The sequence below is a fragment of the Benincasa hispida genome, chromosome 9, assembly GCF_009727055.1.
Source record: "Benincasa hispida cultivar B227 chromosome 9, ASM972705v1, whole genome shotgun sequence".
Classification (NCBI taxonomy): Eukaryota; Viridiplantae; Streptophyta; class Magnoliopsida; order Cucurbitales; family Cucurbitaceae; genus Benincasa; species Benincasa hispida.
In genome coordinates, this window is record NC_052357.1 from 81,127,401 (window position 1) to 81,141,453 (window position 14,053).

Sequence of the window (14,053 nt, forward strand, 5' to 3'; positions counted from 1 at the left end):
TACAACACTAAGAAAACTACTGAAGCATTGATGATCTTCTTATAGACACAAGGTTCATCAACATTTAAGTCAAAGCCATACGACTTGATCGTAGCATCAAATCGTATGTTCCAAGATCGAGATGCCTATTTCGTCCATAAATGGATTGATTCAGTTTGCAAACCTTTTGCTCTTGACCTTGGGCTATGAATCCCTCGGGCTGCACCATATAAATGCTCTCTTCAAGATTTCCATTCAGAAAGGCTGTCTTGACGTCCATTTGCCAAATCTCATAATTATAATAAGCTGCAATGGATGATGCTTGAATTTTATGAAGTGGAATTATGGATGATATGCATTGATGGATTGTGTTGTGCACTCAAGTTTCCCCAGCGGAATTCAAGTGTAAATTCCCCTAAGTTTCCTGGTAAATCTAGGGTCGAACATAGGGACTTGTGAAAATAGTTATGTTGGTAATATTTATGAAAACTTTATGGTAACCAAGTAAATAATAAGTTTTGGGTGTGTTGTTGCATTGATGAAAAAGAAGTAAATAAAGGCGGTGGATTTGAGAAAGATAGTTACGTTGATAGATGCAATGAGTATGCAATGAACGGGTTGAGAAGGTCTTTTAGCTAGTGTTACTCGAGAATGCGTCAAACCTTGCGATCATGTTACAACCATGCACAGTAAGTCATTTCTCAATGTAAATGCGATGCTCCTAAGTCTAGGACGCATGTGTTGAATGCAAAGTATCCATAAAGCTTATCCCTAAGTCTCTACTCTTGTCCTATGCATTGATGCAAAATGCATGAAAGTAAGGTGACCGCATACAATAATACCTTATTGCTAAGTGCATGCCATGCGTTAATAACAAATAGTGCTCATTCCTAAGTGCCTATCTCCCGTTTATGCGTTTTAATCTGGTTCTTCCAAACCTAGATTTTGACCTGACCTTCCCAAGTCTAGATCCTGTCTTTAGACTACCCTCCCGAGTATCTCTAATAGACGAATGAAACATACATAAACAAGATAATCGCGAGGATGAAGATTCCCTCGTTATACTAGCTAACTACTTCTCAACCCATTCAACTGATTTAGCTACTCATGCTTAAATAACAGAGAGTAAACAGATATAGAGAAAGATATTCCATTCTTATAACTGAGTTGAATAAAAGGACGATGGAAAGTAAAGGTAGAGAGCCTGGTAGGAATTCCTTGCTGACCAAGGCTTTTTACGCTGAATCTCTATTCTGATCTACAAATGTTCCCGGTTCCTCAGGCGTCGGCCCTCTCTCTGTCTTGGAGCTTCCAGTGCCTTCCCAAGCTTGCCAGAACGATCTACCGGCACACCTTCTTCATCGCGTCCACCTTAAAATGGAAGAAAACTATGGACAGAGGCGTGAACTTGTAAAAGGATGAAGTAATTGACTGCTTAACTCCTTCTCTGAAGAATGCACTTGGTATTTATAAGACATCAAAGGTGAAAGGCGGCTTTTCTCTCCCGGTTGTATAGATAGGACAGCTTTAATTCTCGACTGACGCGCCGGATAATTGTCACCGATAAAGCTGGGTGTATTTTGTGACCGTTATCGGCTGTCAACTTAATTTGGATTCGACTGTTGTCAGCTTTTTGTCCTATCGATCTTAATTATCCTTTCACCCGGATGCGCTCACCATGTTGCGTTGACCAAGTTGCAGTGATTCTTCTTGGACAAATGTTTGCGAGCACGATCAATGCAAAGTCTTGCGGTGAAGTTGCGCTCGACCAATGTGTCCTATGATCGCAATCTTTGCATTGCGTTAACGCATATTCTGCACAAAAATGTAAAGATCAACTGCTCTAATGCGTTGGATGCAGGCGACCGCAAATATTATATAATTTATGCTCAATGAACCGCAATTTAAACACATTCTATCAACGCAATCCAACATTGTTTAAGAATTCAGCACTATGATATTGTGCATTTTTGCTCGTTATTAGGACAGGAAGGATGCGGATCGACTTTAACATGGCAACAAGCGAAAAAAGTCTCCTCATAGTCGACTTCCTCTACCTGGTATAACTCTTTGCCACAAGTCGAGCCTTGAAGGGTCCTGTACCTTCCCATCAGCACCCCATTTGCGCTTATAGACCCATTTACAACCTATAGGGCGAACCCCCATCAGGCTGATCTACAAGATCCCATACTAAGTTGAAGTACATTGACTCCATCTCGAGATCTATGGCCTTGACCCATTCATCCCGGTCAACATCCTCCATTGCCTTCTTATAAGACAACGGACCCTCAACGTCGCCATCTTCTACCATAGCAAGGATTTTCGTGAAATCCAGATAGCGAACGGGTGGGTTCGAAACTCTCCCACTACGTCAAGGTTCCCTCAAATCTTGAGGTGGAACCGACCTACTGGATGAACTCCCATCAGCAACTCTTGTGTATATAGCAGCCTCTTCAACAACTCTTGTTGAAGTTTTAGTAGTTTCATTGGAAAGCTCATGCAACACGACTTTGCTCCGTAGACTGTGCTCCCTTATATGATTCTCCTCCAGGAAAGTAGCATTTGTTGAAACAAACACCCTATTTTTCGTTGGATCATAAAAATAACCCCTTCGTGTACCTTTGGGGTAGCCTACAAAGAGGTATAACCTCGACCGTGGTTCCAACATCTTGGGATTAGCCTCAAGCACATGTGCAGGGCAACCCCAAATACGGAAATGACATAAACTAGCTTTACGCCCGTTCCACAACTTCAAAGGTGTTCTTGCAACACTCTTAGAAGGAACACAGTTGAGTATGTATACCGTAGTCTCTGCTGTAAAACCCCAAAATGAGTTCGGTAAGGAAGCGTAACTCATCATCGAACAAACCATGTCTAACAAGGTCCAATTTCTCCTCTCTGCTACACCATTCTGCTGAGGTATACCCAGCGCTGAAAGTTTGGAAACGATTCCATGTTCTATCAAATAGTCCTGGAATGCGGAGTCCAAAAACTTTCCACCTCGATATGATCGAAGTGTTTTAATCCGTCTATCCAATGTGTTTTCAACTTCAGCCTTGAACTCTTTGAACTTTTCAAAGGATTCAGACTTTTGTTGCAAAAGATAAACATACCCGTATCTAGAGTAATCATCAGTAAAACTGATAAAATACTCATAACCACCTCGAGCTTGCACATTCATAGGACCACAAAGCTCAGAATATACTAACTCAAGAGGCTCTTTCGCTCTAAAACCTTTTCCAGTAAAAGGTCGTTTAGTCATCTTACCCTCAAGGCAAGATTCACACATAGGTAAAGAATTTTCTTCTAACTCACTTAGAAGTCCATTCTTCACCAATCTCTCGATCCTATTGAGATTGATGTGCCCTAAACGTAGATGCCAAAGTTGGGCATTTTATTTTGGAGAAATTCGTTGACGTTTTGATTGAGTTACGGTAGTTCTGAACAATTCAGTATTATGGCAGGAATTAATGGCTAACGGCCTTAGCACATATAAATTCGATTCCAGGTTTATTGTGCAAATAAAAACACGATCTTTATGAATAAATGCTTTACTCAAATTAAAAGAAATAGTTTATTTACATTGCAATAAGCACTTTACAGAAATAAGGTTCCTTTTTAGTTTAGGAACAATATATACATCATTTAAAATTAGAAACCTATTATGTAAAGTCAACTAGAGTCCTCCTACTGTCACAGCTGAGACGACGTGCCCGGTGCCTACTCGCATCGTCATCTCACCAGCCTCCAGCTGTTGCCAAGATCTAATCCTCTGAAAAGAGGAACAAACATGGTTAGTGGCGCCTGAATCAATTATCCAGGCAGAATCATCATTCTCCATTAAACAAGTTTCAAGCACTAGTAAATCACATTTACCTTTATCCGCTTTGGCTTTAGCCTTGCTGCTTTCTGCTTCTTCAGATACCGAGGACAGTTCCTCTTTCAATGTCCATCTTGGTTGCAATGAAAACATTTTCCCTTAGCAATTGGTGGACGCCTCCTCGAGGCGACAGGCGGTGGGTTAGCAGGTGTCTTCCCTTTTCCTTACCACCTTTCTTCTTCTTCCCCTTTGCAGAGTTAGAAGTAGAAGGTGCAGACTTCGTTCCTAAGGTCAAACCTCTATGGAACGTCCTTAAGGATGAAGCAACATTTGCCTCACCTTTCTACCTCTCCTTACTTTTCAGTAAAGATTGATATGTCTGCAACTCGTTGAGGAGAGTTGTAATGTTATATTTCACTTTGTTAAGTATTACATTACTAACAAAGTGCAGGAAGCTCTCCGGCAAAGAATGCAAGATTATGCTAACCTGATTGTCCTCATCGATAGTAGACCCATTCAACTCCGCCACATTGAGTAAGATCCATCATGTTTAGCAACATGTTCCAGAACAGAGGTGCTTCCTTGCATTTTGGGAAGTTGAAATATCGGCATTTAAAGCCTCATTGATAAGTTGTTCAGACGGTTTGTCCAAACATCCCTGAAGGACTCTCAAATGATCTTCACGGGCTGAGACCATAGGGCCTCATGCTTCTTGGCAAGAACGTCAGAAATGACTTGCTAAGATAATAAGGCTTGGCCTTCTCATTTGCCTTGTCCATCAGCTCATATGGCCTCTGAACTTTTTCGAGCGACATTGGGAGCTGAATAAGAGGACAAGCCTTCGTGAGAGCAACATGAAGATATTCGATGATTAGGATCGTCATGATCATATGTTTTCATGTTGAAAAATTATTAGCACAGTATGAACGTTTTTCGTGGCTTTTGCTATAACAATGAAAGGTGCGTTGTAGCCATTTGAAAAAAGTGTTGAAAATATGAACAAATCTTGATTAGATTTTGCTAAAACCACTTTTAAACCAATTTGGTTTTGCCAAACAGCTTTCAAGTACCCAAGTATATATGATTCTATTTTGCAATGTATGCCCTTAAGTTGAGGTCCAGGAAAAAAATGCCCGATGGGGTGATCAGTTGGCCCCTTCAACAGGGATTAGACAATTTCAACTATTAGGCAGAAACAACTCTTGGAACTGAACCTAACAGCCACAATATTTTGTCCAAGAATCCGTCAACCCTTTAACTATTCTGTGTGTATACCTGCTCGTTTCGGTGCAGAGTCCTGCCCTAAATGCATTTTCCATAGGGAAAAGATCAGATTAAGACAAGAGAACTAAGTTACCATTAGATCTCATCAGAAGGAGATCAAATAAAGAAATGCCAAAACTCAAATCTCTTTAGGGGGACACTCCTAGGGGTCCTTGAGGCGGTGCGCAGTAACTTTATTTAATCTAACGAGGAGACGAGGATATGTTGTCGCACTTCCCGCTCCACTTACTATGAACATTCTCTCCATCCACCTTGATATTGGACTAACCAAACACCATCCATTGGGAGGACACGCCAAAGATGCCGCGAGGCTGAGGATAGATCTCACGGTGTGGACTTTAGGAGAAAAGTGAAAGGTTTAAGTAAATCATCTTATGCCTCAAGTACCTCCCACTGGATGTTCTACCTAGGGATTTATTAATCTAGACAATCTGACTACTGATTTTAGTCTAAGTGGTCTTTTTAAAGCCTGCTCATAAACAACGTTTGTTTATGAAATATAAACAAGTTCAAGTAGTCATATTTAAACACTTTAATGGACTATCCTTAACTTGCATGCGTGCATCAAATCTATCTAATTCATCTTTCCAGGTAAGTTCCCAGGTAGGGGTGTTACGTTTCCGTCAACTTAAATACCCTAGCCTAGACAGAAACCACCTTAGACAAAAGGTCCCTTATAGATAAATTTGCTACACTTTAACCTTTTATTAGCCAATTTAATCCTATTAAACTGATTAAAAGATTAAAGCCTTAGGGTTGCTAATCATATTAGAACCGTGATCTTAGATCTATGTGATCCAAGTTTTAAACATTTTAAAACATGAATTAAACCTAAGTTAGCATGCATGTCTTTTTTATTTCTTTTAGTTCTAATTTCTCTTTAACTTTTAAAAAGAAACAACTAAAAAACATTGCGCATAATGAGGCATTTATAACAATTATAAAGTAACCTATGTTTCATGCTTCATGCAATGTCTGATCATTACTATATAACTTTTATATAACGCGTAATAACCAAGTAAACATGCTATCATTCACCCTTATATTATAAAAATTATAATATAAAGATGATGCATGTCAATGCTTTTTATGCATGCATAAATATAACTCTTATATTATATGATGCATGAGCATGCTCTTACATAATTAAAATCATGCTTCTCTAAATCATAAAAATTAGAATAAAGAGATGATGCATGATCAATGCATAACCTAAGGTGGGATTTACTATATGTGCATACCACATGACATATAAAACATACATCGCATGTATTAAACAAATAGATTAATGGACCGAGATGAGCCTTTAAACCAAAAAAAAACCGGAATGAAAACCCTATCTATTACATTTTTCATCAAGCAAACCGTTTCACAGGTAAATCGGGTCTTGAACCGCCAGGAGGTCTCCATCGTGTAGCAATCTTCAGTAGGTAGACGATCGTTCAGCGCGCACTAGATGATAGGAACTTTATAAACGATTGCATAGGCGACGACGAGGCTACGAAGCCTGATCGTCCATGCGATTGTGTAGCGCGACGATAAGTAAATGATTTACCTGAGTTACTAAGCGATAAAGCTTGCTAACCTAAACGATCGTCTAGCGCGCATTAAACGATACGCGAGCGTCTGATCGTCTAACTGAAGCGTGAAACTTGGTAAACGATCGTTTAGTTAGTTACTAAGCGATGAAGCTTGCTGACCTAAACGATCGTCTAGCTAGCGTGCGCATTAGATGATACTCAGCGATCGCATGCCCGATCGTCAACCCGATACGACCAACTCTTGATCACATACCCCATCGTTCAACCGATGCGTTCAACCACGATCGCATAGTCCTTCATCTTCACGATGCGATAGACAACAATCGCATAGAACCTTTTCTGCACAATGCGATCAACCCTAGATCATCTCCTTCGTTGAAGAGCCACAACCTTTGCCCAGAACTTTGTCGAACGACTCAAGACTTCAAACACTTTGAATACAGACTCGATTACGATTATTTATGCCCAAAAACGTAGAGGCCTTTAAAAAAAACCGCAAATGTAAAAGGAATTAAACAGACTGAGGTAATTCATCTCGAAAACATCCATTAATCCGACACATCCACAACAGTATTAACACTTAAAACAGCGTAGAAATGTACCCACCATGAATGTATAAGTTATTTCGTTACAACAAATGAAATCGAAGTATCAGTAACTTGGCTCTGATACCAATTGAAGGATCTCATACTAAGAGTTACATGAGCGAGCTTAGATCGCTTCGATTTCACAGTGATCGAAACATAAACGATATACATTCCATACAAACAGTTATGCATATTAAACTCATAATCGACATGCTCAGAATACAAAACATTAACAAGGAAAAAGGTTTATACCAAATGAAGACTATCTTCGTATGTGTGAACCCAAAACAGCGGAAAACCTCCCACTGATCTACCAGAACCCGATGAGTTTTTCGACTACAATAGCACGATCCAAACATACATGAACAATGCCACGGGGACAACACCACCACAAGAGAAACCCGGTATCCTTGGCGTCAAAAACCCAAGAAGTGGTCTCTGGTGATTTTGGTAGAGGACGGAGGAGAAGACATCGTGTAGACGATAAGCAAGTGGGAGATGAACTCTGCTATCGTATAGCGGAAATGCTTATCGTATAGTAGAGCGACACAATCGTTTAGGAAAAACTGAATGATCGTTTAGAAAAGATGTATACGATCGTTTAGAGAACGCATAAAGTAGACGATCGTTTAGACGAACGAGCTTCTATTGTATAGACTCTCGCGATCGCTCTTTCATGGATTCTTTTTGGGCGCGGGTGATACGAATGCATGATTAAATAATAAAATGAAAACGATTTTCATAGCTTTAAACCGCTGGCTACTATAACCTTCGCAGCCCCACTTCCCACGTTCGAACGTGGATTAATCGGTTAATTATCAAATAATAAATCAATTAATTTAATGAATAAATATAATCATATTATATTTATATCCTATAGTTTGATATCATATATCTATTATAGTATTTTCTCCTCTACTTGATATAAATCATATTTATATCTAATTTCCTCCAAAATAATGTATCTCATACATTTAGCCAATTATATCATATATAATTAACCAGTCCAATTATATCATATATAATTAACCAGTCCAATTATATCATATATAATTAAACTTCCTCTTGTCAATTTGAACATTTCAAATTAACCCAAACACTGGTTCTCGACTTTATCCAAGCTAACTAGGTGACCTAATGGACCTGTGGCTCGAAGCTCCAACGTTACGTGAATAGCTGACTAAACTCTTTAGCCACGAAATTCACCATCCTTAACTATCAGTGATTTCACTAAAGACCAATCTTGAATTCTTCTTACCACAGATATATTTTTGTGTCCATTCGGATATAACCAATCATGAGTTACGATGACCCTTCCAGATGCTCGTAAGTACAACTGGGGCCAATTTACCGTTTGCCTCTATAGTTACATCTCACTCCTTAAGTACTATGATATTCCTCTAATGAACAATACAACATAGTCCAACTATGTGTGAACACCTCTCGGGCCAAGAGAAGGTGTGTGGATGCCACATCGTTCAAGTCTCGGAATCAGCTCTTAAGGAAGCCATCTATCTACTTACTTCTGCCTCGGGGAAGGAGTGAATTCCATCTTGTGTAGCTGAGTTTCAAGCTCCCAAATCAGACGAATCCCCAAAATAGTAGGTTTGAATCGACGACTTGGCCACTCACACCCATAACAAATCAAATGACCGCCCTCAATGGCAGGATTCCCAACTCACTCAGGATTGAGGTCATGTTACCTATGGTCATCCTAGTGAAGTGAAGTCTCTGTCATGAACGGTGTTATATAACGAGACATTAACACTTCGTGGTCAGGTCTTATACAAACTCTTTGTATAGGACGCCCCCCCTCACATGTCCCCAATACAAATGATTAGGATCAGACCATCTGTGGAAAGTCACAACACCTATGACCATTCCACAAAGCGGGTCGCGTCCATAGCATTACCAGGATAAGGTTCCCCTCCTATATCCATATACTACAGACCATTTTGGTTATCACTCAAGGCATGATCCACTTGTATGTCACCATATACATGCATGAGTCACATACAGATAACCAGGGATTTTATGTTTATTGCTTTGTGGTAAAGCAAATAAAACAAATAATCGAGCAAAACAGCAAGATGTGAAGTAAATATCATATATTAACAATCACTGGTGTTCGTATATACTGTTTACAAACTATAGGACATGAGACTTCAAGGCATCAACCCAACAATTGGTACATTTTGGTACTACCTGGGTGGATCGAGAATGGAGAGTTGTGAGCTTCTGCCAACAGTTCCCCTTTCAGGCCATCATCTACTGGGATGCACAACCGTCCCTGATACAAAAGACCCTTGTCCACCGACACTGAAAATTTACTTGCCTGGCCCGACCCTACCTGACAACATTTCTGAACCAGATCCGGGTCACCCTGCTGTGCAAGAATAATCCCCTGCCTCAAGGTTGGTTGCACTGTCAACTAAGCTAGCTGAGAAGTGACTTCCCCTACTGCAACCGTGATCTCTGCCCGCTCCAAATCCTTACACAATTGAACCTGTTTAGGGATCAAGGCGGCCGAATGAGCGACCTTTCAACTGAGGGCATCGGCTACCACATTCGCCTTATCTGGGTCGTAGAGGATCTCGTAGTCGTAATCCTTTACTAACTCGAGCCATCTGTGCTGCCTCATGTTTAACTCTTTCTGGGTGAAGAAGTATTTCAAACTCTTGTGGTCAGTGAAAACCTGGATCTTTTCCCCATACAGGTAGTGCCTCCAGATCTTCAGGCAAACACCACCGTTGCCAATTCCAAGTCGTGAGTCAGGTAGTTTCGCTTATGATTTTTCAACTGGCAGGAGGCATAGGCGACTACTCTACCTTGTTGCATAAGCACGCAACCCAAAACCTTCTTAAAAGCATCACTATAGATCACGAAATTCCCGGAGTCGTCTGGTACAGTAAGAACTGGTGCTAAAACCAACCTCTGCTTGAGGTCTTGAAAATTGTCCTCACAATCTTTGCTCCAAACAAACGAAGCTCCCTTCCTGGTTAGCTGAGTCAATGACGTGGCCATGCTAGAGAAATTCTCTACAAACCTACGATAGTACCCAACCAACCCCAGGAAATTGTGTACCTTGCTGACCGTCGTAGGGCGAGGCAAATTGGTAACGGCCTCAACCTTAGTTGGATCCACTGAAACCCCGTCCTTCGACACCACATGCCCAAGAAAGGACACCTTTCGAAGCCAGAACTCGCACTTAGAAAACTTTGCATACAATTTGTTTTCCCTCTGCGTTCTGAGGACCTTCCGAAGATGTTCCTCGTGTTCCACCTCTATCTTGAAGTAGATCAAGATATCATCAATGAAAACGATTACAAAGGTGTCTGGGAAGTCCCTGAACACTCGGTTCATCAAATCCATGAATACTGCTGGAGCATTAGTCAGACCAAATGGCATTACAATAAACTCGTAATGCCCGTATCTGGATCGGAACGCAGTCTTCAGAATATCACTGTCTCTGATCCTCAGCTGATTGTAACCTAACCGTAGATCAATCTTGGAAAATACAGTAACACCCTGTAGCTGGTCAAACAGGTCATCGATTCTAGGAAGCGGGTACTTGTTCTTGATGGTAACCTTATTCAACTCCCGGTAGTCTATGCATAAACGTAACAACCCATCCTTTTTCTTCACAACAACACTGATGCATCCCACGGAGACCACTGGGTCATATGAACCCTTTATCAAGCAGTTCCTGCAGTTAGACCTTCAGTTCTTTCAATTCTGCCGGAGCCATTCTATACGGGGCTTTGGATGTGAGGATAGTGCCCGGCTCTAATTCGATCGTAAAATCAATCTCCCTTGTTGGAGGCAATCCTGGAAGTTCTTCCGGAAATACATCGAGATAATCTCTCACAACTGGCTCAGAGCTTAGTGCAATCTCATTTTCTCTTGTGTCAACTACGCTAGCCAAGATACTCCAGACACCTTAGTTAATCAATCTCTTGGCCTTTGCCGTTGAAATCACTTTGAGCAAAACTACCGTTCCGACCCCCTTGAACTTAAAACTGGCTTCCCAAGGAGGGTTAAAAATCACCTCCTTACGAGAACATCTATGCTTAGCATGGTTGGCAGCAACCAATCCATGCTAGAATTACGCACGCATGTCTAACACTATCAGAGTCACATCAAGGGTGCGGTTCACTATTTCCAACTGACACGCCTTTTCTTTTCACTTGCTATCATAATCTCTCATGACGGTGTAGATACTAATAAAACATAACCCAAGGGTTCCAAAACTAACATGGCATACTTTACAAACAACAAAGAAATGAAAGAGTGAGACAAGCCAGAGTCAAACAATGCCAAGGCATAATTCCCCAAGATTGGGAGCGTACCTGTCACCACTGTTCCCAAGTGCTCAGATTCTCGACGACTGGTGGCATAGACCCGATCCTACTGCTGCTGTCGATTTGAATTCCCCTGATGCAAACTCGGGGGCTGACCCCCCGCACTTCCAGAACCAATTAGGGCATTGGTCTGTCGTATGCCCTATCTGTTTACATCTGAAACAAGTCCCTGTGCCAATCAGATAGCGTCCCCAATGACGTTTCCCGCATGACTTGTACACCGGTCTTTCCCTCCAAACTCCTCCTGAAGTAGTATCCTGTCTTTGGGCGTGCCCTACTGACCTGCTTGTACTCTGAATCTTCCGCGGAGGTCACGGATCTTTCTCCTAAACTTTCCTCTTCTGGCCGGGGGCTGGCTCCTCCATCAGGGACTTCAGGAACTTTATCCCTGAAGGACAACCCACGCGTGCTGCCTCTCGAAAGGCTGCGACATAGGTGAAAGCCTCTAGAGCTTGAAAAATGCCTCGTACCTCGTCCCGGAGTCCTTGCACAAACCTTTCAACCCTCTTTGCTTCGGTAGACACTAGATCAGAGGCGAAGCAAGACAATTTATCAAACTCCTCTTCATACTCTTCTACGGTCATGGTTCCCTGCTTCAGGTTCATGAACTCAGCCTGCTTGTTGTACCTCACATGAGCAGAGAAGTACTTCTCATCAATACCTGTCTCTTATACACATCTAGATGTGTATAAGAGACAGGTCCCGGAGTCCTTGCACAAACCTTTCAACCCTCTTTGCTTCGGTAGACACTAGATCAGAGGCGAAGCAAGACAATTTATCAAACTCCTCCTCATACTCTTCTACCATCATGGTTCCCTGCTTCAGGTTCATGAACTCAGCTTGCTTGTTGTACCTCACATGAGCAGAGAAGTACTTCTCGTAAAACCGCTCCTTGAACTGGTCCCACGTGGCTTGGCCTCCACTGGCTTCTATCATTCTCTCAGCCGAGTGCCACCAGCGCTTGGCATTATCGATGAGAACGAAAGCGGCACACTGCAGCTTCTGTTCCTCTGGACACTTCATGTACTGAAAAATCCCCTCAATAGTGGACAACCACAATTCTGTATTTGTAGGGTCTTTCAGGGACTCGTTAAATGCCAGAGGATCATACTTCTTGAAATCTCATAGATATCCAGCTTTCAAAGAAGAGCCTGCCACGGTTCGATTCATAGCCCTATCTTGATTCTGAACTAGTGGTAACGAGACTGACGAGGATGACACCTGCTGTGACTGTGCGTGCTGAGCTATCTGTTTGGCCACCATGCCCCTTAGCTGCCCTACCACGGCCTGCGTGACGACGTTCCCAATAGCTGTAGCCATAGCCGTATCTTCTACTGGAATTTATGAGGATGACGGTCCTGGCGGGGGCACAGTCGAAGCTCGAGGCCCGCTTCTTGGTCTAACCTTTTGGTAAGTTGACCCAGAAGGGTCATGAGGTGGTGGGTCCCGCACCTCTTGGCTCTGGACCTCCGGTTCTTGCAGGTCAAGGTCCCGCTCCCCAATTACTTTCTTACCTCAACTGACCCTTCCTCTAGTTCATGGCGTCATACCGGTGACCACACGCAACGCTTTAATACACGCTAGCAGGGTAAACCATTAAACGACTATATATATTTCCCTAAAGGACTTTAAACAACATACCTGGCGATGACGAAAGATCCATTTGTGGCCATAAGAAACAGATTGGACTCACGATGTCTACAGAACCTAAAACTTAGGCTCTGATATCAACTGTAACGACCCTACTTCCCTACTCATTTCTAAGACGCTACTTCATGCATGCATAGGCTTAACCGTACATTTCTTTTTCCTAAACAATTTAAATAAAAGAGCCAAATAGTGCTCAAATGAGAAAAGGTAAGAAAACATAAATAAATAATAATAAATAAACTAAAACAAAAATAAAATAAAATAAAAAGTTACTGTTCGGGGTACACCTAAACCCAACCTTAAAATGAAAAAAAAACAATTAAATAGTTAAATAATAAAATTAATGAATATTGCATGAGAGTTTAAAATGTCTAACCCCTAAACCAGACTCCAAGACATGACACTAAGTACGGAAGCAGTAAGTCATCCTAATGGCTAGGTCACGAATCTGTCTTGTCATACGTGGGTCTATCATTACCCTAGGAAAAGAAAAGGATGAGTATAAAAGTATACTGTCCACTACTGGGCCCACTAAGTGATATGTTAGTCTTTCCATTGGACCAAAGTGCACAAGGGCATCATAGGGCATCATAGGCGTAGGCATAGGCATAAGCATAAGGGGTGAACCCAAAGGCATGCTTTCATAAGTAGTGACACGAAAGGTGGCATAAACACAAATGGTGATCCCAAAAAGGAAACTGTACATAAGCATAGGATGTGAGCCCGAAGGCTTGTTATGATGTGCATAGCCCAATGGTAACAGTAACAGTCACTAAAATCTCATATGGACATCATGAGATCAAGACCATGAATCAGCATCGAACTTTATCA